The sequence below is a fragment of the Hordeum vulgare genome, chromosome 6H, assembly GCF_904849725.1.
Source record: "Hordeum vulgare subsp. vulgare chromosome 6H, MorexV3_pseudomolecules_assembly, whole genome shotgun sequence".
NCBI classification, from domain to species: Eukaryota; Viridiplantae; Streptophyta; class Magnoliopsida; order Poales; family Poaceae; genus Hordeum; species Hordeum vulgare.
In genome coordinates this window covers 321,104,593-321,131,832 of record NC_058523.1, presented here as the reverse complement: position 1 = coordinate 321,131,832, position 27,240 = coordinate 321,104,593, and the positions used below count along the sequence as shown (strand labels likewise).

General features: G+C 41.9%; 1 long non-coding RNA gene across 3 annotated transcripts; it reads right to left on the bottom strand.

Annotated features, from left to right (window-relative positions):
* Positions 1-6,120: 6,120 nt before the first annotated feature.
* On the bottom strand, positions 6,121-12,079 carry LOC123404290. 3 transcript variants are annotated; one of them, XR_006611718.1, is made up of 4 exons: positions 11,702-12,079; positions 7,315-7,499; positions 6,508-6,679; positions 6,121-6,426 (listed from the first exon to the last, which is right to left on the bottom strand). It is a non-coding gene; the product is annotated as an uncharacterized LOC123404290 (long non-coding RNA). The 3 variants fall into 3 exon arrangements; XR_006611717.1 differs by having other exon boundaries at positions 7,315-7,496; positions 11,702-12,078; XR_006611719.1 differs by lacking the exons at positions 7,315-7,499; positions 11,702-12,079 and adding an exon at positions 6,790-7,285.
* Between the last annotated feature and the right edge of the window lie 15,161 nt (positions 12,080-27,240).

Below are 27,240 nucleotides of genomic sequence, written 5' to 3'. Positions count from 1 at the left end.
CAGTTCAGGAATTTGGTAAATTCACTGGAACATGAATTTGGTCTGAAATTTTTACACAAGATTTATATTCAAATTTCCATGGTTTTCCTATTTTTCCAGAATTTTTGGAGTTACAGAAGTCTTCGAAGTTTATAGATTGCTACAGTCTGTTCTATTTTTGACAGATTTTGTTTTCTTTGGGTTGTTTGCTTATTTTGATAAATCTATGAGTTGTATCGGGGGGTATGAACCATGGATAAGTTGGAATATAGTAAATATTACACCAATATAAATAAAGAATGAGTTTACAACAGTACCTAAAGGGGTGATTTATCTTTCTTATACTAACGGATCTCATGAGTTTTCTGTTGAGTTTTCTGTTGTGAAGTTTTCAAGTTTTGGGTAAAGATTTGATGGACTATGGAATAAGGAGTGGAAAGAGCCAAAGCTGGGGTATGCCCAAGGAACCCCAAGCCATATTCAAGGATACTAAAGAGCCTAAGCTTGGGGATGCACCGGAAGGCATCCCCTCTTTCGTCTTCAATCCATCGGTAAATTTACTTGAGGCTATATTTTTATTCACCACATGATATGTGTTTTGCTTGGAGCGTCTTGTATGATATGTGTATTTACTTTTTAGTTTTCCACAATCATCCTTGCTGCACACATCTTTTCAGAGAGACACCTGAATCGTGAATTTATTAGAATATTGTATGTGCTTCACTTTATCTTTTGAGCTAGGCAATGTTGCTCTAGTGCTTCAATTAGTATCTTTTAGAGCACGGTGGTGTTTTATTTTATAGAAATTATTGAACTATTGTACCTCAGTTATACTATTTTTAGAGTCTTTAAATATAGTGGTAATTGGTTTAGGTTATGAATTTAGTCTTAATATAATGGTCATTCAATAGGGATATAATTAAAACTTTCGTATTAAGTGCATTGAATATGATGAGAAGTTTGATTCCTTGCATATAGTTTTGACATATGAAGACGGTAATATGAGAGTCATGCTAGTAAGTAATTGTGAATTGGAAGAAATACTTGTGTTAAAGCTTGTGATTCCTGTAGCATGCACGTATGGTGAACCGTTATGTGATGAAGCCGGAACATGATTTCTTTAATGATTGTCAACCTTTGTGTGGAGGTCGAGATCGCGCGATGGTTAACTCCTACCAACCCTTCCCCTAGGAGCATGCGTCTAATACTTTTCTTCAATAACTTATAGGATTTTGCAATAAGTATGTGAGATATTTATGACTAATGTTGAGTTCATGGAATATACGCACTCTCACCCTTCCACCTTTGCTAGCCTCTCTAGTACCGCGCAACTTTCGCCGGTACATTAAGCCCACCTTCCTCAAAATATTCACCATATACTTTCCTCAAAACAGCCACTATATCTACCTATTATGGCATTTTCATAGCCATTCCGAGATATATTTCCATGCAACACCACCGTCCCGTTGTTTTTATGACACGCACCATCACTTCCATATTGCTTATAGAGTCATATTTTGTTCTAGATATTGAGTTGCAATCTTTGAGTTGCAAGTAAATAAAAGTGTGATGATTTGCATTATCATAGCATTGTCCCATGTGAGAAAAGGATGATGGAAGCTATGATTCCCTCACAAGTTGGGATGAGTCTCAGGACTTTACAAAAAATAAAAGAGGCCAGCGAAGCCCATAAAAAAAGAGGCCAAAGATGCCCACCAAAAAAAGGAAAAAAATGAAAAAAAAAATGAGAGAAAGAGAGAAGGGACAATGCTACAATCGTTTTCCACATTTGTGCTTCAAACTAGCACCATGTTCTTCATAGAGAGTCTCCTATTTTGTCACTTTCATATAACTAGTGGAATTTCATCTTTTGCACAACCACTTAGTTTTCTTTTTGAGCTTTCATACACTTATAGATCTAGTGCATTTGTTGAATGGCAATCCCAACTCACTCACATTGATATCTATTGATGGGCATCTCCATAGCCCGATGATACGCCTAGTTGATGTGAGACTATCTTCTCCTCTTTTTTTGCAACCTCCACTATATTCTATTTCACCTATAGTGTTATATCCATGGCTCACGCTCATGCATTGCGTGGGAGTTGAAAAGGTTTGAGAACATAAAAAGTGTGAAACAATTGCTTGACTTTCATCGGGGTTGTGCATGATTTAGGTACTTTGTGTGGGGAAAATTGAGCATAGTCACACCGTAAGATTTTGAAGGGACAACTTTCTAAAACCATGTTATTTCAAAAGGACACAGTTGCCTTGTTAGTATGATTGAATTATTTTTTTATGTCAATATTTATATCTGACGGATCTGAATATTCATGCCACAATAAAGAATATTACATGCATAAATATGTTAGGTAGCATTCCACATCAAAAATTCTGTTTTTCTCATTTACCTACTCGAGGACGAGCAGCAATTAAGCTTGGGGATGCTTGATACTTCTCCAACGCATCTATAATTTTTTATTGTTCCATGTTATTATATTATCTGTTTTGGATGTTTTATATGCATTAATATGTTATTTTATAAATTTTTTTGGAACTAACCTATTAACCTAGAGCCTAGTGTCAGTTTCATTTTTTCCATGTTTTCGAGTATTGCAAATAAGGATTATTGAACGGAGTCCAAACAGAATAAAATCTTTGAAATGATTTTCTCTTGGACCAGAAGAAACCTGGGAGACTTGGAGAAGGGGATAGGAGACGACAAGCCTGCAGGGCGCGCCCTAGGAGGAGGCGCGCCCCTGGCTTGTGGGCCCCCTGCAGGTCTCCTAACCCTAATCTTTGTCATATAAATTCCCAAATATTCCCCCAATACCAGAACGAGACCAAACATACTTTTTCGCCGCCAGGAGACCCTGTTCCCGTGAGATCCAATCTGGGAGCCTTTTCCGGTAATCTGCCGGAGAGGGAATCTATCACGAAGGGCATCTACATCAACTCCATTGCCCCTCCGATGATGCGTGAGTAGTTCACCATAGACCCGATTTCTAATCTTCATGATCCATTTGCTCTTCTCGAATATGTTGATTCATTTCATCATGTTGATCTTGTCGTCTTTGTCTTTGAGGTATTCATCTAACACGATGACAAGAGAACATGAAGATTCTACAAGATTTGATCTTCTCGAAGATCGAGCAACTCATGATCAACTCATAGAATGACACGTAGGAATGTCCCTTGAGCTGAGACACGAAACACATAGCATGGATGAGGAAATGAGACATATGACAAAGGTTCAATATGTAGGCAGCAAATCCACGCTTAAAATAGATGGTAGCAAAGTTTCAAAGTAGCGGGAATTAAGTTGCCCTTCATATCATAACGGGGCACCTTAGGAGGGTGACTCGTAGAGTTATTCCCTTGAGTGGCAAAAAGAATTACTTTTGATCCAAAATCATTGGTACTCTTCATACCAGCCTAAGTTAATCGTCAAATGATCACTGAAAGAATCTGGGAGAATGGCATACTCAGTTGTAAGGAAAATTAGAGTTATAGAACAACTTTGCAAACAGAAGGCACATTCCAATTGATACCGAGGATATAACCCCAGTGTTTGAGCGCGCTCTCAAGAACTTGAGCATTTCCATATCCATCAAGGTTTACCAACATCCATGCCAAAATCTTGGTGACACATCATACTACCATGATGAATAATAATGGAGAATGCAGATGCAAAGGAAGACAACACTTTCTCAGATTTCTCCTTAGTGATGCCAAGGAAACGAAATTTGGATGTTCGACCGAGAGACATTTAGCACTTCGCTTCTAATGTTCACCTTGATGTAATAAGATAACTCAACTTCTTGGTATCTAGAACATCAAGTAAAGTTCGGACTTCGGGCTCAAAGGGTCCATGAGGAACATCTTCTAAATTAGTCATCCAAAGTCCTCATGGGGAGGTGGCTAAGGTTGCTGATGCAAGTTATTATAATATTAAGTCTTCCAGTTAGGTGCGTTAGCCACAACATCACTTTACCGGGTTACAGAGAGACCAATATTATATTCCTTGGGAAGCGTTACAACCATCATATCTACCTGAGATTCAGATCTGGTTGGTGATAGGATGTTTGAGACTCAGCATGTCTGAAAAGAAAGTTTGCAACACAAATCGACGAGATAACGTTGCGAGATTCTCAGGAGATGAACTACGGAAGCCAACTCCAAAACATGAGCTGGATTGCAAGACCCACATGAACACGCTGCCCAAGACAATGATGACCACATGGAAAATCTTACAACAAAACACTACCGAGTTCTAGGTGGGAACCATCATTGCGGATGTCAAGTCCTTACATAAGTCCGGGTTAGCTCTTATGAAGGAACCTCTTTTCCTTATACAAATCAATCAGTGGCTTGATGTGCTAGGAATTACATATAGAGTGAAGATGATCAGTCTATCAAACCATAGAATACTTCACACGTGCATGACTGACTTGGGATGATTCCGAAGAAAACAAATTAACTTTTATCAAATTCACGGCGGCAACTTGCACCAATTACACGTGAATGGAGAGGAAGTCACTTCTTACACCTAACATATGTCGCGTGCACGAGACACGAAGACAATGTCTACAAAGTTTCCAACACTAGCTTAATGTCCAACATAAATCATGGAGCAAATGAAAATGTTGCCGATGGACTCAACAACAATTCATCGAGATATCCATATAAATGGATTTCCACAACTATGTGAGCAAGATAATAGCATTAGTCACACCAAAGAATATAATGGTGTATGCTCAAGGAAATCCACGAGTAAGACACCGTTAAGAAAATCTTTGGTTCTGAGTTTGATTTGACAATAGCCCATACTCAAATAAAAAATTGGACAAGATAATATATACAAAAACTGATCACACGAATCAAGCGATGAAATATCATCTTCCTTCAACACTCACATACACGCCACAAAGATATCCCTTTGAAATGAACTAAGTTGGGCAAAGCTTTTATCTTCCAACTCTCCAAGTTGTTGTTTAGCTTAGCCAACTAGTTTCAGAGGTATCCAACACGGATTCTGGGAGAAGGGGTGGTTTATAGGAAAACCAACTTGATCGCGAGCTCAACATATCAGTCAGGAAACAACCTGGCAATAGTTCCGGGAAGATATTCGGAAAATCACGAACCAACGATATGTTTTAAGTTCGGGAACAATCTCGCTTTTCAAGGCAAGAAGATATGATCAATAGAGCATGGAATTGACACAATCCTTACTCATTGATCAAAACGTGCACCATGAAAAATGGACTAGGTAGCACGGTCAATCTTAGGATGAAGATTCAATCACCATCACCAAAAGAGTGAAAATATTGTCCATTAACTACCAAGCAATGGCATTGCTAGGAGTATTGATTTCACACATCATGGTTCACTTGTCGATATTCTGGTCACAACCAACACGGAAACCAAAGGATGAACAATGATAGCGAAAAGTATCACTACATCAAGGGTTCATAAGGGATGGTGCAATTCCCATGACATTCTTGACCAAAGAAGGTAATACTCCAAGATAGAACAGAACAAAAGCTGGATTGGCATTTTGATCTGCGAAATGCAACTAGTTTGACCTAATCCAAGAAATGGACGAGGTACTGGAGTTTGCTTCTCCCAGTCATTCGGAAATAGAACAACTTGACAGACCACAGGAATAATAGACATCGATGACACGAATGCACAACTTCTCTTGACTATCCTCTCATAAATGAAGGTTAGAAACAATTGTAGAGGGCCACTACAACATGAACCCCCCTATAGCAACGCCTTTTTCCGTATCTAAAAGTCCATATATGTGTTGCTAGTGTCTTTACCAACGATTTGCGATCTGTTGCCTTATCCAGTGTTGCTAGGGCATAATGCAACGCTTATATCGTCGTTGGTAAAAGGGACTATTGCAAGACTACAACAGATAAAATGGATTCTAACATCACTTTATATGTTGGTGCTTAATGTATAAGAATCAAAATCCCATTGCTTGGCAACGGAAATTTTCCAATGCTTAAAGTGTTGATACATATATAATGTGAATATTATTATTGTATACATATTGTCAGCAATTAGATGAATGCTTCACGTAATGGCATAGTTATGTATTTCAAGTGAAGTAAAAAACAGAGAATATAGTCATAAGAGGAAAAACGATATACTAGATAAAAATGTTGGATTACAATAGTGGATATTACAGGAGAAACATCATCCAGATGCGATGCATAATCTACCCATTTTCTTGACAAAGAAACTTAAACTAAGCATCCTTCAACATTCCTACAACTTAATTAAAACTAGTAATCGAGGAACAACATCTAACATGAACGTCAACATCACTACAACTAAAAGTGAAAGCATCCATCATCATCATGAACCAGAACATCAACATCATCATTGAAGTGTACTTGCCACACACCTGCATACTCATCCAGTTATCTCTTGAATCTACAAACCAAAAAAAAATAACTGTTAAAATACAATGCATTAACACAATGCTAGTAACAGAGGCAAGGTTTAGTCACATACAAAGGTTGAAGTCCATGCAATCCGTGTTTTCTCTCCATATCGACATGCACGGCCCAAAAGTAATTCCTAATTCCAGCACTGTCAAGTTTAAAATTTAGGATCACAACATATAATTGTAGCAAGAACTACGCCATATTATGGTTTTTCGGGCTCTTCAATAATACTTCAGTTTCTGCATGTTGGAGAAACTCAATGTTACCATGGTCATAATTAGCCTCAACACCCATGAAAAAAACAAAGGGAAAATAGAGGAACATATGAAATGAATTTGAGCACTCTTACAGGTAGTTTGATTCACCCTTACTGTCTACATCAGACATTTGTTGTTGTTGTTTTGGTCTGGACAACATTGTGATAGTAAAGAAGACGTAATAAACAAATAAAGAAGCTAGCACTGTAGTTTGAACATAATTTTGTACGTGATTATGAAAAATACCAACTTGTTTGCACCATAATTTGGTTCTCCCTATCGTGTGCCGACATTATGAAGCAAAGTTTCTTTGTTCTGAACAACATTATGGTAGCAAGACGACCCTCAGAGCAAGATATTTGGAACATATTGTATATGGTAATGGAAATATACCTTATATGCATGAAAATATATTTCCCATTGCCATGCACTGAAATTCGGATCAAAAGTTTCTTGTTTCTCGACAACATTTTGATATCAACAACTAAACACATAAACATGGAAACACTACCGCCATTAAGAACCATAGTTCTTTGTTCTAGGATAACATGATATACATGAAGTTTTGGGTATTATATATTTAATTGCAAACAGTAAGTAATGAGCAATAAACTTACCATCTTCATTTTCATCCGCATCAACATCACACAATATGTGAATATTTATTTGTCATTAGTAGTTCTTTCATGGACATCAGATGATTCGACATCTTTTTCAACAGAATTATGATGTTCGATTGGTTCTTCCATCATATATTCTTTATTGGATTCAACAACACTGATTCTTGTCCGTGACAAATCTGCTAAAACATGACAATGGCCAACGTTAATTCAGGACAAAGTAGGTATAATCAGATGATACTCACAACCACTAGAACAATAGACGAAAGGTGTAACAAGATTATCCACAATTGCAATATAGCTCAAAGGATTAGATACTGCATAAATAGGAGCTGGTGGTACTGATTAAGATTGACCATACTGATATCCTCACAGATCGAGACTATATGGTGGCACTTGACCTTATGATAGCCATCTCCTCAGATGTGAACATGACTACTTCAGATTTTAGCTGAAACAATCACATATTGGAGTAAATATTGTCGCTACAATCAACTGAATAAGCCTGAAAATGTTTCTTACTTAATCCTCACAGAATAAATGTAGCAACTCCGTAATGAGTAGGAGCTGGTTTGTGTTAGTGAAGGGTGAACACTGAACAAAGATATGAAACCATTACTCTGAAATGTACTTTGCATCGGATCTATTTGGTTTTAGTGGTTGCTAATTCACTTACTAGCATGTGCTACTAAAGAGCGAGTTCACTGACTGACTTCTTGACTACCGTACTCCTACACTGAAACCAATCATATGATACTCATAACTCCAAGAACAATAGACAACAGGTGTAAGCAAGACTGCCCACATTTGGAATTTATAGCTCAAACCATGAGATATTAATGTGCTCACCACACCCTACAATCATTTAATCTATTCATAGATTTCTCATCACTACTGATCACTGTCCTAGCTGAATATGCATTTAATTATATAGCTCAAGTAACCTCTTACCACGATTAGTACTATCTAATGGGCTAGTTTATTCTTTTAATTCGCATCCATCTTATTTGATTGTGCCTACGAATTCTAATTCTTGTAACTTTTCCCTTCAGATCAACCCAGATCGCAAACATGAATCCAGTCATATGAGATTTAAAATCAGGTGTGATAAGTGTGTGTTTTGTGCTAATTGTATGAATATGCTTAAACACGATCAGGGCTGCCGTATTTAATTAGTCTAAATGTTATGTGCAACAACAGACTAATGCTTTTTCATGTCTAATGCGCCCACACTCCCTCTCGATTCTCACAAGTAGTCAAATCAAATCTTATAGTGTACAAGTCAAAGTCTCTTTCCCAAGCCCAACCCTGTAGTAAACTCCCACCACTGATTCCCCTTCCCTAAGACAGCGAAACATGCTATACAGCATATAGCACACCCAGATTCGAAAAATTACAATTCAATCCGGGAGAGACACCAAAGATAAGAATTTGGATAGGATCCATGGGAAGGGGTAATCCCAACGCAAAGCATAAGATATCTCAATAATAAACAAAGGTTGCTTTTGCGATGAGTAAGCCGAACATATAAATCAATATTAGATTAAACTAGAATCGTGATCTCTGTGTATATAGATTGGTGTGTGAAAAAATAGTTGACAACCAATACGGAGGGCATGAATTGTGGCAATGAGATTGGATAAGGAGCAGGGTATAGACAAGATGAATTCTCAGGATTGTTGCCACGACCTACGAGACGGATTTGTGTGGCAGGAAGATGTTAATTGATTAAGAGCATAGATCAATAAAGTAGGGAGCGAGAGAGGATGTGTTATGGGAGAGTACGTCTGGAATTAACCTTGCTCACATCATGGTGCTGCCTCCGCCACCGGCCATCGGGCATGCGATGAACCCAGTACGAGATTAGGAAGGAAATTGTGTTGATATGGGAGAGGTTTCCGATTTTGCTGGCGCGGTTACCTCCTCGCGAGATCTGATGTTAGTCTACGTCCTTTTAAAAAAAACTGTTTGGTAATGAAGCGCGCGTACTTAAGTTTTTCCAACCAGATTAGCCGCAATTGGCTGGAGAGAATGGAGGGAATGGAAAAAATTGCACGGAACCAAAAAAAATAGGAGGGGGTTGTCGAGTCATGTCTGCTCTGGAACAATTGATCCACATTTATGCGTGTGCGCAGTTTCAAGAGAAGTTCGCACACGGAGATGGGTTTTGTGAGACCGCATATAGTAGCATGATCCACAGTCCTTGATGTAGCCCTTGCACGCAGCCGCCGCCCTTGCTGGATGGAGCGCTGCACCCCCACCATCCAACCTCCGACCACGGCTGGCCATGAGGGCCACGAATGCCGCCGCGCAGCAGGGGACGCCGCCCTGACTGCCGCACCCGTCATCCACGCGCGCGATGGCCCCTCCGCCTCACTGGGACTCCGCGGCTACCGCCCGCCCTGGCACTAAGGCACAGGACCCGCCGCCACCGCGGCCCTCCCCGGCGGCAGAGACAGACGGGGAAGGGGAGAAACTCTGTGGCGGCTAGGGTTTCGGGGCCCCTGGCGTCGCCCGAGGGGAGGCGACGCGAGTGGTACCTGGGACGCGGCTTCATGGCTCCCCCTTTTTACTCGTATAGGTATAATAGCCCTTTGTCCATCATTTTGCTAACATGATAAGGTTCTGTTTCCACATCATTCCATTCTTAACCCATATCAAAATTATCTCAAGGCTTCATCTTTAAAACAATTGACCATCCTGGATAAACATAGTCATCTAAGTAGAACACTTGGACATTTGGTCAACTTGATTGGCAAATACAAAAGGTTCATCCTCTGCCTTTTTACCAGTGTAAAAGATCCACAACTCCTAGCTATTAAAGGAACCAAACAATAGCAATGGAGCCATTCATACAGGAATGGCTCAAATAACTGAAAGCAACCACTATGGTTATTAGTGGTATGTGATCGAACTGATGCATCATTTTTCTTCTGTACCTCAAAGAACAAGGTTCGGGTGCCATCAATTATCATGTATCCACAAAGAAACAGAACACGCTGCAAGACAAGAATTCAAATGGAATGCACTATGCTAAGCTTCATGTTGCATTTGAACTCCAAATCACGAAAAGTCGACATGGAACTAGCCCCACATCAAGGAATGAAATCAACAGATCAATTGCTAGCTGCACTAAACTGAGAAGGAAGAAACGAACTAGGGAGATTAGCACCACGCAGTCGTCGGCACTTAGCTAGCGCATGAACCACCCATTACACAAGAGAACGGCGTTCATGTAATCATCTCTCATCTTGTCCTTCTTATTCAGATTTGGATAAAAAAATCAACACTCGATTCAGAGTACTACATGATATAGATTCTCAAAGTCGTCCTTTTGTTCAGCAGACTTCTGTTATATTTTGTAAAAACTCTTTTACATACTCTTTATAAGCATATAATCTTTGCCTTATGCTTACAATTGATGTGATCCATTCCTGGACATAAATCCGTTATTACCTTAGAAGTGTAATTGATATATGTGTTCCTCTTTATGTTGCAAATTAGGGTCGTTAGTTTGATTACGCTCACTTGTGTTGACTTACTCCCATATACTCCCTCCGTTCCTAAATATAAGTCTTTTAAGAGATTTCACTAAATGTCTACATACGGAGCAAAATGAATGAATCTATAATTTTAAATATGTCTATATACATCTGTATGTAGTCTATTAGTGAAACCTCTAGAAAGACTTATATTTAGGAACGGAGGGAGTATACACGTACTCTATATACTTAAACTAGAACTTTAACGTTATTAGCTAAGCAATGGATATGCCAATAAGGGATTATATTTAAAAAAATTGTTTCTCTGAATATTTACAGTCCTGAGCTCTTGAGTATTTTGGGAACTTCAACTATAATATCTAAAAGAGTGGATGTGCCTTGTTTACATTATATTCCCTGCATATTTATATCAAATATTCCCTGTAAATACTTAGAGATGAATGATCACTCAGTGAGATGCTTAACCTACATTCCCTGGATATATAAAGCTTTCCCTGTACAAACTGAATCCAAAGATGAATGCTTACCTAGTGCAACATTTGAACTGTATTCCTGTACGAATTCTATTCAATCCCGGACTAACCGAACATCAATGAAGTGTACAAGCATTGGCAGGGATATTGGACAAACCACAATACGGATTAGAGTGACAGACAAATGTTTTACTCAAATCCCATCGTGATCAATTACCTGGTGCCAACAAATCCCAAACATGAAACAAATGAACATGGCCTGAGGTGGTACGCTCTGAAATTGTTACAAGCTTGAAGCTCATCTCTCTCAAATCACCGTACTCCCTACATTCCACGGCCTATGTGTCGAGGTGCCCACGAATAAGGTGACTGGATGAGAGGAGACGGGAAGGAGGGAGGGAGGGTTACCTCAGAGGCCAGTCTCGCCGTCATACGCAGTGAGGGAGAACACGGGCGGCTGGAGGAGCAGCCAGAGGAGCAGGGGCGCTAGCTGATGAGTTGCAGCCTTCCTAGCGCGGGCTTGCTGCTTCTCCCTTCTGCTCTGCCCGCAAAGCCATCGCTCCCCTGTTCGTCGCCGCCTTCCCGCCGCACCCCTGTCTGCCGCCGCCTTCCCGACGTTGTCCGTCCGCCTTCCCGACGTTGTCCGTCCGCCTTCCAGCCTTCCTGCAATCCTGCTCAACTAGAGGAGATTGGATGGTTGACTTGTATCCCAGTTGGAGGGAGAGACCTAGATAGATCCGAATATGAAGGCGGATGTTAATCTGGATTGAAGAAGAGATGGACTTTGCGTGATTTAATTTTGCTTTGACGGTTATCACACAGATTTTCGCGCCACATTTATTATGTGTACAAGCGTGTCCAATTATTTTTCTTTTTTTGCTGAATTAATTTTTAGTTTTAACTAGCATATTTTTATTCTTATAATAAATGGGAAAAGATTACATCCCACCAGCTGATCTGGTTAATCCGTCCGCCGCCCGCTCGTCCGTTAGATCTCGCCTCGATCACGAACCATTTTCCGAAACTGGCTTATTGTTTCAGAAACTGGAGCGTTGTTTCAGGAACGGGGGCTCAAGCTGGAGCACTCCAGGTTCCTCGTCGTGGCTCCTCTGCCACCGGGGACGAGCCTGCCGGAATACGGCGAACCGCCACCGTCGTCGGTCCTCGCCAGCTCGCCGGATCCCCACCTCACCGACGAGATCCAGCCCCTTGTCGGATCCCCACCTCGTGCGGCGAACGACGAGGTGTGCGGCGCGGATGCCGGCGAGCTCCCGCCGCCGGGGAGCTTCTCTGCCTCGCTGGAGATGCGTCCCTACTCGCGCACCCGACTCTCTGTTGAGCATGGATCCCGGCTGCAACGTGACTTTCGTTGTAAAAATTCATGAAACTCGACCGTTGTTGCAAAAAATTCTTCCGTAAAAATACCTATGTTACAGAAAGACGAAGATTTTTTTTCTGCAACAAGAAAATTGTTTCTAAAACTCGACCGTTGTTTCAGGAATTAACGAATCCAAAGTTTATTTCTTGCAACAAAGCGTAAGTTTCCGCAACTCGAGCGTCTTTTCAGGAAATAACTACTAACCATGCGGTGGGGATGCGGGGCGTTAGATCGGCATCCGACGGCTAGCTAGGTGACGGATAATTTTTTAAAAACATCCGAGGGATGCGTAGCGTTCCCCATAATAAACATAGTTTGCAACAAAGACATGTCAGCATATAAGATTTGTTGCACTAAAGCAGGGTCATGAGCTCCAAGTCCACAACCCATTTTCTACACCGCTTATATCCGTATCTGCTCAAAATTTTCCAACATATAGTTAGAATGTTGTAGAATATGTGTTGCTTTATAGGGGGTATCCTTGTAGTGGGCCAACTCAAGAGCACATGATTTTTATGAGTTGTAGATGCATATATTAGCATGTCAAATGAGTTCGACATAATTCTTCCACATAACCCATGCAGAAAGGCGGAGTTGGCAGAGTCACAATATAGAGTAGAGAACTCATCACGAGCACTCTTGTTGTGATCTTTAGTTCACGAAGAACTTCTGCGAGAGATGGTCCATGGTATTGGAAGAATGATATACCACACACCTTGGGGATTACAACAAGGTTATTAATCATTCTAAAGGAACTAGCAACACTATCAACCGAAGTGAGCAGAATGATCCTTGGGTTCAAGAACCCAGAAATAGAATACTTACTAGCTAAATAACATCACGAGATGTTTTTCGAAAAGGATGGCCAGAATTATCACACTAGAAACACAAACACATCTAGACTATTGGGTGATTTTCCGAGGTAACATGGTTTCCTACTACTTCAACAATACATCGAGGTAATAAAGTACCTCAACACAATAATTGATGTGCTTTGTCTTGCCAAAAGACATCGGGAATAGGAGGAAGGAATTTGCAATTGCATCAAATTTTAAAATCCTTGGAAAACTCGGGCAGCATAACGACTGTACGGGCATGAAATATGAGGCAACCTGCACGAAAACTGACAACATAACATGGAATCCTATGGAGACATCGATCCAAGAAGACAACAACTTTCCTATAAGTCTCCAGCATAGTAACTCGTCATCCTAATAGATAGATGAGAAGGCCTAATTCTTAAACCTCGTAGAATAAAGAAGAGGGTGACTCAGAATAAGAATGACACAAGGGAAGGAGTAAAAAGAGCCTTACGTTCCCTTCCACAAGCAATTCCCTTATATAACTAAAGAGTTGCTAGACACAACATCGACCAGTTTGGCTTGGTTATCCTACAGGTAGTCAAGCTCTAATACCAAAGTTGTCGGACCCCGATCCTAAGTCATAAGAACCCAACCTGTAACACATCACATCACTTTGCGGCCTCGCGCACGGTAAACTCCATGGCTGCCACCCTATCTTGGTCGGGACCGTTTGCGACTTTTGGCTCACGTATATGAATGTGTCGCTAGCATTCAAACAACAAAAAATCCGGGTCGACATGACTAGTTATAAACCCAAGTGGCACATCCGTACAGGGACATGCATACATAACCCAGCAAAGCAGGTGTCGGTCAACAGCGTGTGTAGACAAGTCGTAGCAAGCTACATGGACTCCATTACACCGCGTGACATTTCCCCGAGGGGACAGACTCAACAACAGAGAAGGATACATTCCGGTCAATCAATGTGTCCAGAGCAGTAGTAAGCTACCAAGGCTCGATGGAAACACAAAGAGGAATTTCCCTGTAAAGAGTACTACTAAAGGCACACAACTAGGTGTCGAATCCCACACATACCAATGCATTTCAAACATACACACAATATGCACGATATGTGTAGATACAACATGGCATCACAACATAACTCTATGACTCAAGAATTTATTAAAGACTCATAAGAGTCAACATAGTGTGATATTACAAACAAGGGTCACATGACCCGACACTCCAGTCATACAAGCATCAAGCGGAAGCAAAACATGTCTGGGTATAGACATCTACTAAAAATGGCTGGAGGAGCCTGAAAAGCTACAACGACCCTACCAAAAGAACCAGACCTCTGTCTGGGATTCCCAAGCTCTTCCGATCAACATCGATCACATCGCGTAGAAACCTTTAATGAGACTAATGTCTCTCTGCAAAAACATAAATTAAGCAACCGTGAGTACAAAGGTACTCAGCAAGACTTACGTAAGAACTATCTACATATGCATCAGTATCAATGAAGGGGTTGTGGAGTTTAATTGTAGCAAGCTAGCTTTGGCTTTTGGCTAACTTGTACTACGACTACAAGTACTCTCTTTGAGGTGAGATAACGCACATGAGTCCACATATTCACCAATCAATACACCACTATGGATCCATTCTCGTCTCCCTACGAGAAGGCCATCCATAGCACTCACACTTATCTTGTATGTTTTAGAGTATCCATTTAAATTGTCTATGTACCACGTAATGTTTCCAAGTAGTCCATATCCGAGGACCCGGCTATTCGAACAGATTAATTCACCCTGCAGGGGTATACATCGTCACACACGCTCTCACCACTTATCACCATATGCACGTCATGCATCTTGGCAACCTTCAAGCGGAAGCACTGATGTGGGTGTCGGCCACGACCGTCAACCACACAAGACCCTAGTCCGGGTTTATCGCCTATTTCAGACTGAATCTGCAAGGAAGTCCGACCGAAGTTTCCTCTATGGCCCCAAACGATATGTATAGGGTTCCCTAGCCCACCTCGACGGATGGTACTACACTTGGTACACCGGGCCACTGTGTATCTACCGCACTGAAGCCTACCCCACCGGGCAGAGCTAAACACGGCCGCCAATACTTCTCCTACAAACACCAGAAACTAGTTGCAACTCCTGGACAGAGATCTAGGTGATTAATAAGCCGAGAGAGTCAATTAAGGATCCCAATGTGTAGTAGTATCTAATCTTGGATAACATACAGAGAACTCAGTTCTTAAGGACGGTCCCAATGAGACAACCCACCATGTACTCCTACATGGCCTCTCATCGCTACCTTTACCAAATTGGATTCACACCTTTACTCTCACACTGTAGGACATGAACACAACCATTCCGATTCATCATCCAGATGGATCATACCCGACGCAACTCTAAGCATAGCAGGCACATTAAGCAAGCATGGATGAGTAGCACATCAAGGCTCAAGCAGTTGCTACTCATGCTAAGTGATTTCAACTATTTACTATGGCAAAAACAGGTCATGCAGAGGAATGGGTTAAACTACCGAGAACATGTAACCATTGAATCGTGTTTTTCCTAATGCAATAAAAGAGAGCAGGAGCGAGAGAGTGGGATTTTATTGGAATGCTCAAGGGTTTTTTTGCTTGCCTGACACGTCTGAAGATAGCAATGCATCTTCATCAATGTCAATGATCACATCATAGGAACCATCGTTTACCGAGAGGGAACAACACCGGCAAATAAAAAAGAACACATTCAATGCAATGCACCAAACATGATGTATGATATGGCATGTTAAGGTACTAAGTTACCTAGCTCAATGTTTGGTCATATTAATTGAAGTTGAATTCAAATAGGCATCAAATTCCAACTCCAAACTATTTATTAAATTTACCCTAATCATCATTTTCCCTACTTGGTGATGTTAACTTGCTCTAAAATTCATGAACATGGCATAATCAGATCCCTTCCATTTTTCTGATCATTTTTCATATATAAATTATTTTCATCAGACTTATATTTTATTTCTATGAATTTTTTAAGTTCTACTAGTATTTTGGAACTAATTTATAACCTAAAATAGCAATTATGGCGTCAGGCTGATGTCATCTGGTCAAACCGTCCGGGCCAGGTCGGACTGACCAGTGGGGGCCACAGGTCAGTGACCCACGGGTTAATCCCGCGCTGACCAGCCTTAACCAGGGCTGACCAGCCCTGGGGCCGCTATCAGTGGCTCTGGTGGAGGTGGTTAGTGGCTAACCACCGTCCACGTGAGGGGCTGCTGGAGCCTGGCCGGAGGCAACCAAATCTACGATGGAGGGTCGCCGGAGTTGGCCGAAACGCGCCACACGGCTCCGATACGAGGGTCGAGAGCACTGGGGCGTAGCCCAGGCTCGGCCTCGTCCGCCAGACCCGTCCACGGCCAGGGAGGTGGCCGGATCAGGGCCGGTAGCGTGCTCGCACGGTGGCTGGAGCTCGGCTATGGAGGGGTGCCCCTCTGGGGGTGGATCCATGTCAGAGCGAAAGGTGAACGGGGCGGTGGCTCACTGCGAGTGCAGCGGTGGCAACAGTAGGCTCGGGGAGGTCTGGTTGTGCTTGATTCGTCGACGGAGTTCCGACAGCCTGAGTTGGGGAAGACGGCGTAGGTGCGGCGACAGAGGGCCTCGTTCCTTCTGGCTTCGTTCTGAGGACAGAGAGGAACACGAGGTGCTGCTGCGCGTCTCAGGTAGGCTGGAGGGGTGCGTTGGCCGGGGTAGCAGCAAGCAACGGCGGCGAGCTCGCTCGATGGTCGCGGAGACGGAGCTAGGGGAGAGGAGAGGCGCGTGCGAGGAGGGGATCTGGTCCATGCGGTCCAGGTGGCTGTCTGGGCGTCACTATAATGCCGGGAAAGCAGGAGGTGGCCAGGGGACGTGGCCATGCCCGTCGGCGCATCAGGCACGCAACTACTTCTCGTCCTGGCAGGAGGAAGAAGACAGCGGTACCCCTGGTGGGCTGGGCCGCTTCCTGGACACGTAAGCGCCATGTAAGGTTCTTCTCTTTTATTTATTTTGTTTTCTGTTTTTATTTTTTTTGATTTAAAAATAAAATCAAATCATTTATAAAATCCTGATGATATTTTAATGTGACATAAACATATTTTTCCAATGCCACATAATAGTTTCAGAATTTATGGAACCATATTTTATATATAGTAAATATAATTCCATTTATAATAGTTGTTTGATTATTTCAGAATCCAAAATAAAATGTTTCTGTGTTTTCAAAATATTGGTTGGCAAATGTACCTCATCGCAATATTTTCACATAATATTTGGAACATTTTCTTGGATCATTTTGAAGCAATTCCTATGTTGCCTATTTTCAAAAATTTGGTTCCTGAGGCTTGATCACTTCCCCATTTCAAATTCAAAATAAAAAAAAATGCATGCATGACTACAACGACAAACATTTCTAAATCTAGGGCTTTGACACCCATGATGTGGATAATGCAGTTGGTATGGTAACAAGTAATATGCAGTATAGGTGGGTAGCAACTTGTTTGTAAAAAACATGATCATAGATGGATGTGCAACATAAGCTAGATGGTATTTAGAGGAACAGGTTACAGATATCAACGTATCTGTTGAGGTCTGAACATTCCGGTCCACCCGACATGCCAAGTCACCAAACTTGGTCATATCAACTCTTTCTCAGATATCACTTTGAACACACAAACACTTGCTCACACTTGGTTTATGCGGAAACGAGTGGATGTAGTTTAAGCAGGATTACCCAACTGTCCTTAACCGTGGACACGACTATTTGAATAGTTTGACACTCTGTAGAGGTTGTACGATGTACCCACGAGATCCGGCAAAATTTCCTGTCATCCACGACTCGTGGTATATAACATACTGATACGTCTCCAACGTATCTATAATTTTTTATGGTTTCATGCTATTATCTTGTCAAACTTTGGATGTTTTGCATGCCTTTTATATATTTTTTGGGACTAACTTATTAACTCAGTGCCAAGTGCCATTTCCTGTTTTTCCATGTTTTTGACCCCTTTTCAAGGACATTTTGAAACGGAGTCCCAACGGAAGAAAATCCCCGAAAATATTTTTTCCGGAACGGAAGAAGATCGGGAAGCTTGAGAGCCAAGGCAGGGGAGCCTCAGGGGCCCCACAAGCCCCCACCCTGCAGCCAGGGGGTAGGTCGCGGCCCACAGGCTTGTGGGCCCCCTGAGCGCCCCCTGACCTAGGGGTTGTGCCTATAAATTCCCTAAAAATCCCAAAAAAAATCAGGAGATCATCGAAAGTACTTTTCCGCCGCCGCAAGCTTATGTCTCCGCAAGATCCCATCTGGGGCACTTCCTGGTGCCCTCCCGGAGGAGGGATTCAGACACGGAGGGCTTCTCCATCAACACCATGACCTCTCCGATGATGCGTGACTAGTTCACCGTAGACCAACGGTCCATAGCTAGTAACTACATGGCTTCTTCTCTCTCTTGGATCTTCAATACAAAGTTCTCCATGATCTTCACAGAGATCTATCCGATGTAATCCTCTTTTGCGGTGTGTTTGTCGAGATCCGATGAATTGTGGATTTATGATCAGATTATCTATGAATCTTATTTGAGTTTCTTCTGATCTCTCTTATGCATGATTTCATATCCTTGTAATTCTCTTCGAGCTGTGGGTTTTGTTTGGCCAACTAGATCTATGATTCTTGCAATGGGAGAAGTGCTTGGTTTTGGGTCCATACTGTGCGGTGACCTCACCCAGTGACAGAAGGGGTAGCGAGGCACGCATCGTGTTGTTGCCATCAAGGGTAAAAAGATGGGGTTTTCATCATTGGTTTGAGATTATCCCTCTACATCATGTCATCTTGCTTAAGGCGTCACTCTGTTCGTCAGGAACTCAATACACTAGATGCATGCTGGATAGCGGTCGATGTGTGGAGTAATAGTAGTAGATGCAGAAAGTATCGGTCTACTTGTCTCGGACATGATGCCTATATGTATGATCATTGCCTTAGATATCGTCATGACTTTGCACGGTTCTATCAATTGCTCGACAGTAATTTGTTCACCCACCGTGATATTTGCTATTGTGAGAGAAGCCTCTAGTGAACACTATGGCCCCCATGGTCTACTCCACACCATATTTTCAGCCTTACACTTTTTACTTTGTTGCACTTTCCGCCTTCAGATATCACTTTGCAAACAATCTTGAAGGGATTGACAACCCCTTTGAAGCGTTGGGTGCAAGCTTGTTTGTGTTTGCGCAGGTACTCTGGACTTGACGAGGCCATCCTTCTGGATCGATACCTTGGTTCTCAAACTTAGGGAAATACTTACTGCTCCTGTGCTACATCACCCTTTCCTCTTCAAGGGAAAAACCGACGCAAACCATCGAAGTAACAAGAAGAATTCCTAAGCGCCAGGGAAGGACTTTTGTGGCCGCAGCAGAAGAATTTCTGGCACCGTTGCCAGGGAGGAAAATCAAGTCAAGGACTCATCGAAGTAGGTGTCGCAAACTCATCTCTTGCATTTACTTTGTTTGCCAGTTGCCTCTCGGTTTCCTCTCCCCCACTTCACCAATTTGCCTTTTTCTTTTGCCTTTTTCGTTCGTCTTTTCGTTCGCCCTTTTCTCTCGCTTATTCTCTGTTCGTCTGTGTGGGATAGTCTACCTGTTCTCATGGCTAGATCCACCACTTAGAACGATACTCCTGAGAGCGAAGTTCTCAATTTCAAACAAATTGAGGAAGAAAACTTAAAGGACGCTTGGTATAGGATTTGCAATTCTCAGAGTAGATCTACTCATAAGCAATCCACTACCGTCTTGCTTCACAGTTTTTATGTGGGTGTTTCTCCTTGGAATAGGTATATTCTTGACACCATCGTAGGTGGAAATTTCTTGGGTAGCACTGTTGATTCTTACGGAGCTGTGATAAATTTGGTAGGCTCACCCCCACTCATGGTTAATGGAACTACCTTAACTCTGGAACATGTGATGCGTAGGCTGGACGTTATTGAAATAAAGTTGCTACGATTGAACTCATTGAGAATTTGTATAAAAAGATCCACAATCAAATCACTCAGTATGGATCCAAGGTGGGAATGGTTTTGAAAAATTTAAAGGAGAAGGAACCCACAGTTAACGAAAAGCTAGGTCATGATTCTGCTAGGATTGGCAAACTAGAGGATGTTATAACCAACTTGGGTTCTGCTTTTGCCGATGTGCAGAATACTCCAAATTTTGCCCACAATAAAATCACCAAGTCTGTTTTTGTTCCTAAAAGTAGTGGTCAATCTTCTAGCAAGAAATATGAAAACCTTAAGATGATAAGTGATCACGCTACTTATTGTTTGAACACCAAAGACGACGATACGTGATTCTATCGCTTTTATGCCTAGCTAAGGGCGTTAAACAATACCGCTTGTTGGGAGGCAACCCAATGAATTTATATTTTTCTTTCTTTTTTGTTGCGTCCACACTTTCATAATTCTGTTGTGATTGTGTTTCTTGTGTTTCTTTTTGTGTTTGAGCCAAGCAAAGCCTTTATGACTAGTCTTGGTAATGGTTGTTTGATCCTGCTGGAAAAAGATAGAAACTTTTCGCTCACGAGATGATTTTTCATTTTCATTAGTGGCACCCGACGGGGTTTTCATAAACCTTTGGTATTTACCATCATCGTGCTCATGCTTCTAATATGATTAGCTCTACTTGTCAACATGATATTAGCGTGACCCTCAGGATCATGCTCAAAATTCAAGTGCTCCGGAGGAGCCATCGGAAACATCATATTGATGATTTACCGAATATTCATGATCATATGCGACGGGAATAATTGCTCTACTAGCATGCAGTATAATATTTGCTCAAACTTGGTCAAAGGGCTGCTCGCCTTTGCTCATATAAGTCCTCAGGGTCTTCGAGGTCTTCCGTTCCAACTCTGAGTACTCCATCTACCCGTCAACTATCGTTGTAAACAACCACGGTAAGCCACACAGCAAGCAGAAACAAAATTGCCATAAAAATGAAAGTTTTATTTTTCTTGGACCTCTCGGGTCATAAGAAAAATACCTGAAGCTTGCCATAGGAGATTTGGATCATCAAGAATTTTTTAATGGATGAAAAGAGGAATAGGTGATCCTTAAAGAAGCCTACAGAAAATATCATGATAAAAACGAGTGGAGACACTCATTTAATAGAGCATAATTTTAGAAATATCTAGGAAGTTGTTTCATGGGATTTGAAGTTGATATGAATATACTAGGGATTTTCTAACATTGGATAAATAGCAAAAGGGAGCTATTTATTTATGTCAACAGAAATAAGTCATACAATTTTTATTGACCGAGGCTAGAAAAATAGTGCAAGATATAAGAAGGCTCTGGAAATTGGAATCACTCCATTTGGAGTTGATTTGAAACCTACACGGTTTTACAAAGGTGGTGTTTATAATACCCAGATTTGAATTTAAAGAGTATTTTATAGAAAATCTCCTTGGAATATTGTGCAAGGCACAGATCTGGATGGACCATGATTTTAGGATCCTGTAGAAATTTGAATTATCAAAATTGGGCACCAAATGAATATTCTATGGATTATTTAATTGACTGAAGAAAAAATAAAAGGCAAAGAAAGTACCCAACGTGCCTTAGCTTGCACTGAGCGCAGTTTAGTGCTCGGTGCATTGGGCCGGCCCTTTTGCACGGCTGCGAGGGTGCCATGCCGTTGGTGCACTAGAGGGAAGGGGCTTCCGGCTTGGAGTGGCGCAAAACTCTGGGGGCGCCTTCAGAGGACTTGGGGGGCCGGCCGGTTGGGAGGCTGACGTTGAGGCCCCACTTGTCGGGTCCTTCATCTACCTCCCGCCGGAGCAGGAAAGAGAGAAGGAGCACCCATCGCCAGTGGCCCACGCTACCGGCCACCATTCCTCGTGGTCCGGCCGCTGGAGGGCTCGGGGACGCGAGTTGCGCCCTGCTGGGTGGCCCCTGCTAGCCGGCAAAGGCCAGCGCAGCGCCGGCTCCTGGGCCGGGGAGGTGGACGTAGCCTCCTCTGGCCTCGAGCGCTCGGCGCCATGAGAAGTACCAGGGTGAGGGGAGCGGGCTCGCGCCGGCCAAGACTGCCCCCAGGAGAGGCTAGGGGCGAGGGGAGACTCGGCCCTGTCCGAATTTGGGACGGACGCTGCCGGAGAGCTTCGGCCATGGGAGGAGGGATAGAGCTCCGGAGCAGCCTTGGGTTGGTCTTGGGGATTTATCGAAGAAGGGGGAGTAGGTGGAAGGCAGCATGGGATCGAGGGAGGCCCTAAATGGAGGGGCGATCGAAGGGTGAGCTCGGGAGCTCCCGGTGCTCTGAGGGCATGGGGAAGACATGCATCCCTGGGGAAACTTGGCTGCTACTAGGCGTCGGGAAGGACTTGGACCAGTCAAGGGGGATGCCCTGGTGCTCTGAGCCACGCAGCAACGACCGAAAACGAGCTGCAGCAAGAGAACAAGGGGTAGAGCACCGTTATTGCATGCTAGCAGCATGGTCACCGTGGCCACTCATGTCTACAGGGCCCTCATGACCAGTCAAACATGTCCAACACGTAAGGCCTACATGCAGGATGGAGACGGAGGAGTTTGGAAGCATTTGGTGCTGGTTAGGTGGGGTTTTGACTGGGTTTAGTTTACAGCAGCAAACTTAGGGCTAGGATTTAGGTTTCTTAATGGAGTGATCTCAGGATGGGACCTTATCTAGCATGTTTGGCTATGCAAGGACTACAACACTGCCAAGTTTGAGCTCAAGTAGAGGAGGGTAGCTAGTACTTGCTGTACAAAGCTACTTTTCAGCCAAAAATCAACTTGTAGATGTGTTGCTCATTTTCCCCACATGAGCATGCCATATCTTGGTTTGAAATGATGCCTTGGGATGCTAGGGACCCTTTGGAAAGAGGTGGGGGCATTAACTTAAGTAGAGGTGGGGCAAGAGGGCTAAGAATGGTGATCCAAGGGTAAAAATGAGAAGTAGTTACATGGAGCCTCTCTCCAATAATTGACCACGGGTCATGGCAATGCTACTGGAGGTAAAATGTAAATATATAGAGTTGTGGTAAAAGTTTAAGATCAACGGTAATAGTGGAAGGGGTCAAAGTAGCCAATTTGGTGAGTGCACACAAGGTGTTTAATGAGTGTCAGGGCTACCAGATGGACTTCAGTGGATATGAAACTTAACAGGACCAAATAATAGATGAAAATAAGCTTGGACACCAAGTTTGGGATTTGGTGGAGAAATTTTACAATGTAGACTTGGAAAACCCATGAAATGGGCAAAAATGGCCTTCTTCTTACAAAACTATTCAAATCAATTCCCACAAATCCAATATTTGGTGTGGGGGCGTTATTTGAGCATTAAGGCATGCCCAAACAGTTTGGGGTCAATTGAAGAAACTTTATAATGTAAAGTTTCCCAAAGTCAGAAATCAACAAAGAGGGTTTTGAGGTGCTTGAGACAAGTTCTTCTATTCTCCTTGACGCACCACTTGGTGTGGATGCATTATTGGAGTATTAAAACATGTCCACCAAATTTGAGCACAATTGGAGACACTTGGCAATGTAGAGTTGCTCAAATTTGTATCTAGACATATAGGGTTTTAGAATAATTAGGGGAATCAAATCAACTTGGATTGAGATGAAACTTGGCAAGATCATCACATATATCATATGTGACATGCTACAATTTTACAGGATTTTATAGAAATATTCCAAAAGCTTGAAATAGATAGGAAGGGTTTTGAAGAGGTTTGCCCAATATTTTGAACATGACCATGTGTTGAAACTCATATATATGAAATATATACGTCCACTCAGTTTCCCTAAATTTTCTCAAATATTTTGAAAGCAATAAAAATAACTTTCCTTCATAAGAGACCATTTCTCGCCTCACACGAAGGCAATTAATGAAAATGGGAAAATAGCTTATTTAAAATAATAATATTCTGGTTTTGGGGAAGTAGTTTTCATAATTGGTTTTTAAATAAAACATTTAGTGAAATATAACTTCCCCTCATTTGAAGACTTGTAGTACAAAATCCCAACTCAGGGGTTTTGAAAGCTTAAATCAAAATAAATGCTTTTTGATGAAAATAATAATTGGTAAAAATATTTGTTTGGTCCTACACACATGGCATGAAAAATTATTGATAGGGTTTGGGTCAAGGAGCTGAGTTTTGGAGAAAGATAGCAGGGAATCATTGAGAATCAAACACAAGCATACAAGCAAGCAAGCAAACAAGAGTCACTTCAAGCATCACAAGCACTCATAAAATTTTTAAATTGGCCCTAATTTTTGGGAGAGAAAGTCAAATCAGTCAGGAGAGTTAAAAACAGGGTGTTACACACGACGATCCCCGAAACCTTTCCCGCGATCAAATCTCCACCTCCTATATATGAATTTTTACCTCTGGACCATTCTGGAGCTCCTCGTGACATCCCGGATCTCATCCGGGAACTACGAACAACCTTAGGTGACCACGCACTATTTCCATTACAACTCTAGCGTCATCGAACCTTAAGTGTGTAGACCTACGGGTTCGTGAACCATGCAAACATGACCGAAGAAACCTCTCCGGGTCAATAGCCAAAAGCGGGGTTTAAATATCCATGTTGATTCCCACATGTTCCACGATGATACCATCGGATGAAACACGATGTCGGGGATTCAATCAATCCTGTATGCAATTCCCTTTGTTTACCGGTATGACACTTGCCTGAGATTCGATCGTCGGTATTCCTATACCTTATTCAATCTCGTTACCGGCAAGTCTCTTTACTCGTTCCATAACACATCATCTCATGGCTAAACTCCTTAGTCACATTGAGATCATTATGATGATGCATTACCGAGTGGGCCCAGAGATAACCTCTGCGTCACACAGAGTGACAAATCCCAGTCTCGATTCTTACGAACCCAACAAACACTTTAGGAGATACCTGGTAGTGCACCTTTATAATCACCCAGTTACGTTGTGACGTTTGATACACCCAAAGCACTCCTACGATATTTGGGGAGTTTGCACAATCTCATGGTCTAAGGAAATGATACTTTACATAGAAAAGCTTTAGCAGACGACCAATACGATCTAGTGCTATGCTAAGGATTGGGTCTTGTCCATCACATCATTCTCCTCATGATGTGATCCCGTTACCAATGACATCCAATGTCCATGATTAGGAAACCATGACCATCTATTGATCAACGAGCTAGCTAACTAGAGGCTCACTAGGGACACAATGTGGTCTATGTATTCACACATGTATTACGATTTCCGGTTAATACAACTATAGCATGAATAATAGACAATTATCATGAACTAGGAAATATAATAATAACCACTTCATTATTTCCTCTATGGCATATTTCCAACAGCTAGATGGCTTCTTCTCTCTCTTTGTTCTTCAATACCATGTTCTTCATGATCTTCATGGCAATCCATCCGATGTAATACTCTTTTTTGTGGTGTGCTTGTCGAGATCCGATGAATTGTGTGTTTAAGTTTAGATTATCTATGAATATTATTGAATCTTCTTTGAATTCTTATATGCATGATTTCATATCTTAGCAAGTCTCTTCGAGTTTATTGGTTTGGTTTGGCCAACTAGATTGGCAATTCTTGCAATGGAAAAGAAGTGCTTAGTTTTGGGTTCAATCTTGCGGTGTCTTCATCTAGTGACAAAGTAGGGGTATGGAGGCACGTATTGCATTGTTGGCATCGAGGATAAAAGGATGGGTGTTTTCATCATATTGCTTGAGTTTATGCCTCTACATCATGTCATCTTACCTAAATGCGTTACTCTGTTCTTCATGAACTTAATACTCTAGATGCAGGCATGAGTCGGGTCGATGTGTGGACTAATAGTATTACATGCATAATCGTTTTGGTCTACTTGACACGGAATGTGATGCCTATATGCATAATCATTGCCTTGGACATCTTCATAATTCTTCGCGTCTTTCTATCAATTGCTCGGCAGTAATTTGTTCACCCACCATATTATTTTCCTTTATGAGAGAAGCCTCTAGTGAAACATATGGCCCCCGGGTCTATTTTCCATATTATACTATCAGATCTATAAACAAAACAATACCAAAAATATATTGCTACCATTTATTTACTTTTGTGTTACTTTTAGTTCTAGCAATCTTTTATATATATATATATATATATATATATATATATATATATATATATATATATATCAGATCTCATCCTTGCAAATAACTGTGAAGGGATTGACAACCCCTTTTTAGCGTTGGGTGCAAGTGTTTGATTGTTTGTGTAGGTGCTAAGATTGGGGCCTTGCTTGTTCCTCCTACTGGTTTGATACCTTGGTTCTCAACAAACTGAGGGAAATATTTATCTACTTTGCTGCATCACCCTTTCCTCTTCAAGGGAAAAACCAACGCAAGCTCAAGAAATAGCAATGAGTAGCAAGGATGGAGCGTTTGGATATTGGAGATATGAGAAATAGTTGTCTGAAGACTTGCATTTGGGATAGATGTAGGCATCATATACGCTTAGTTATGCAAAATGTATGCATTCCCACACCCTACCCCCGACGGTTTTTGGGTCATGTGGGAAAGACCCCCCCCCCCCCCCCCCCCCGATCGCCCACATTCACTAGGCGACAGTTTAAAATGCCATCACCGAAATGGGTTAAAAACCATTTGTATAGCACGTCGCTGCACCACTGGAAGACTATATGATAATTTAGTATATGGA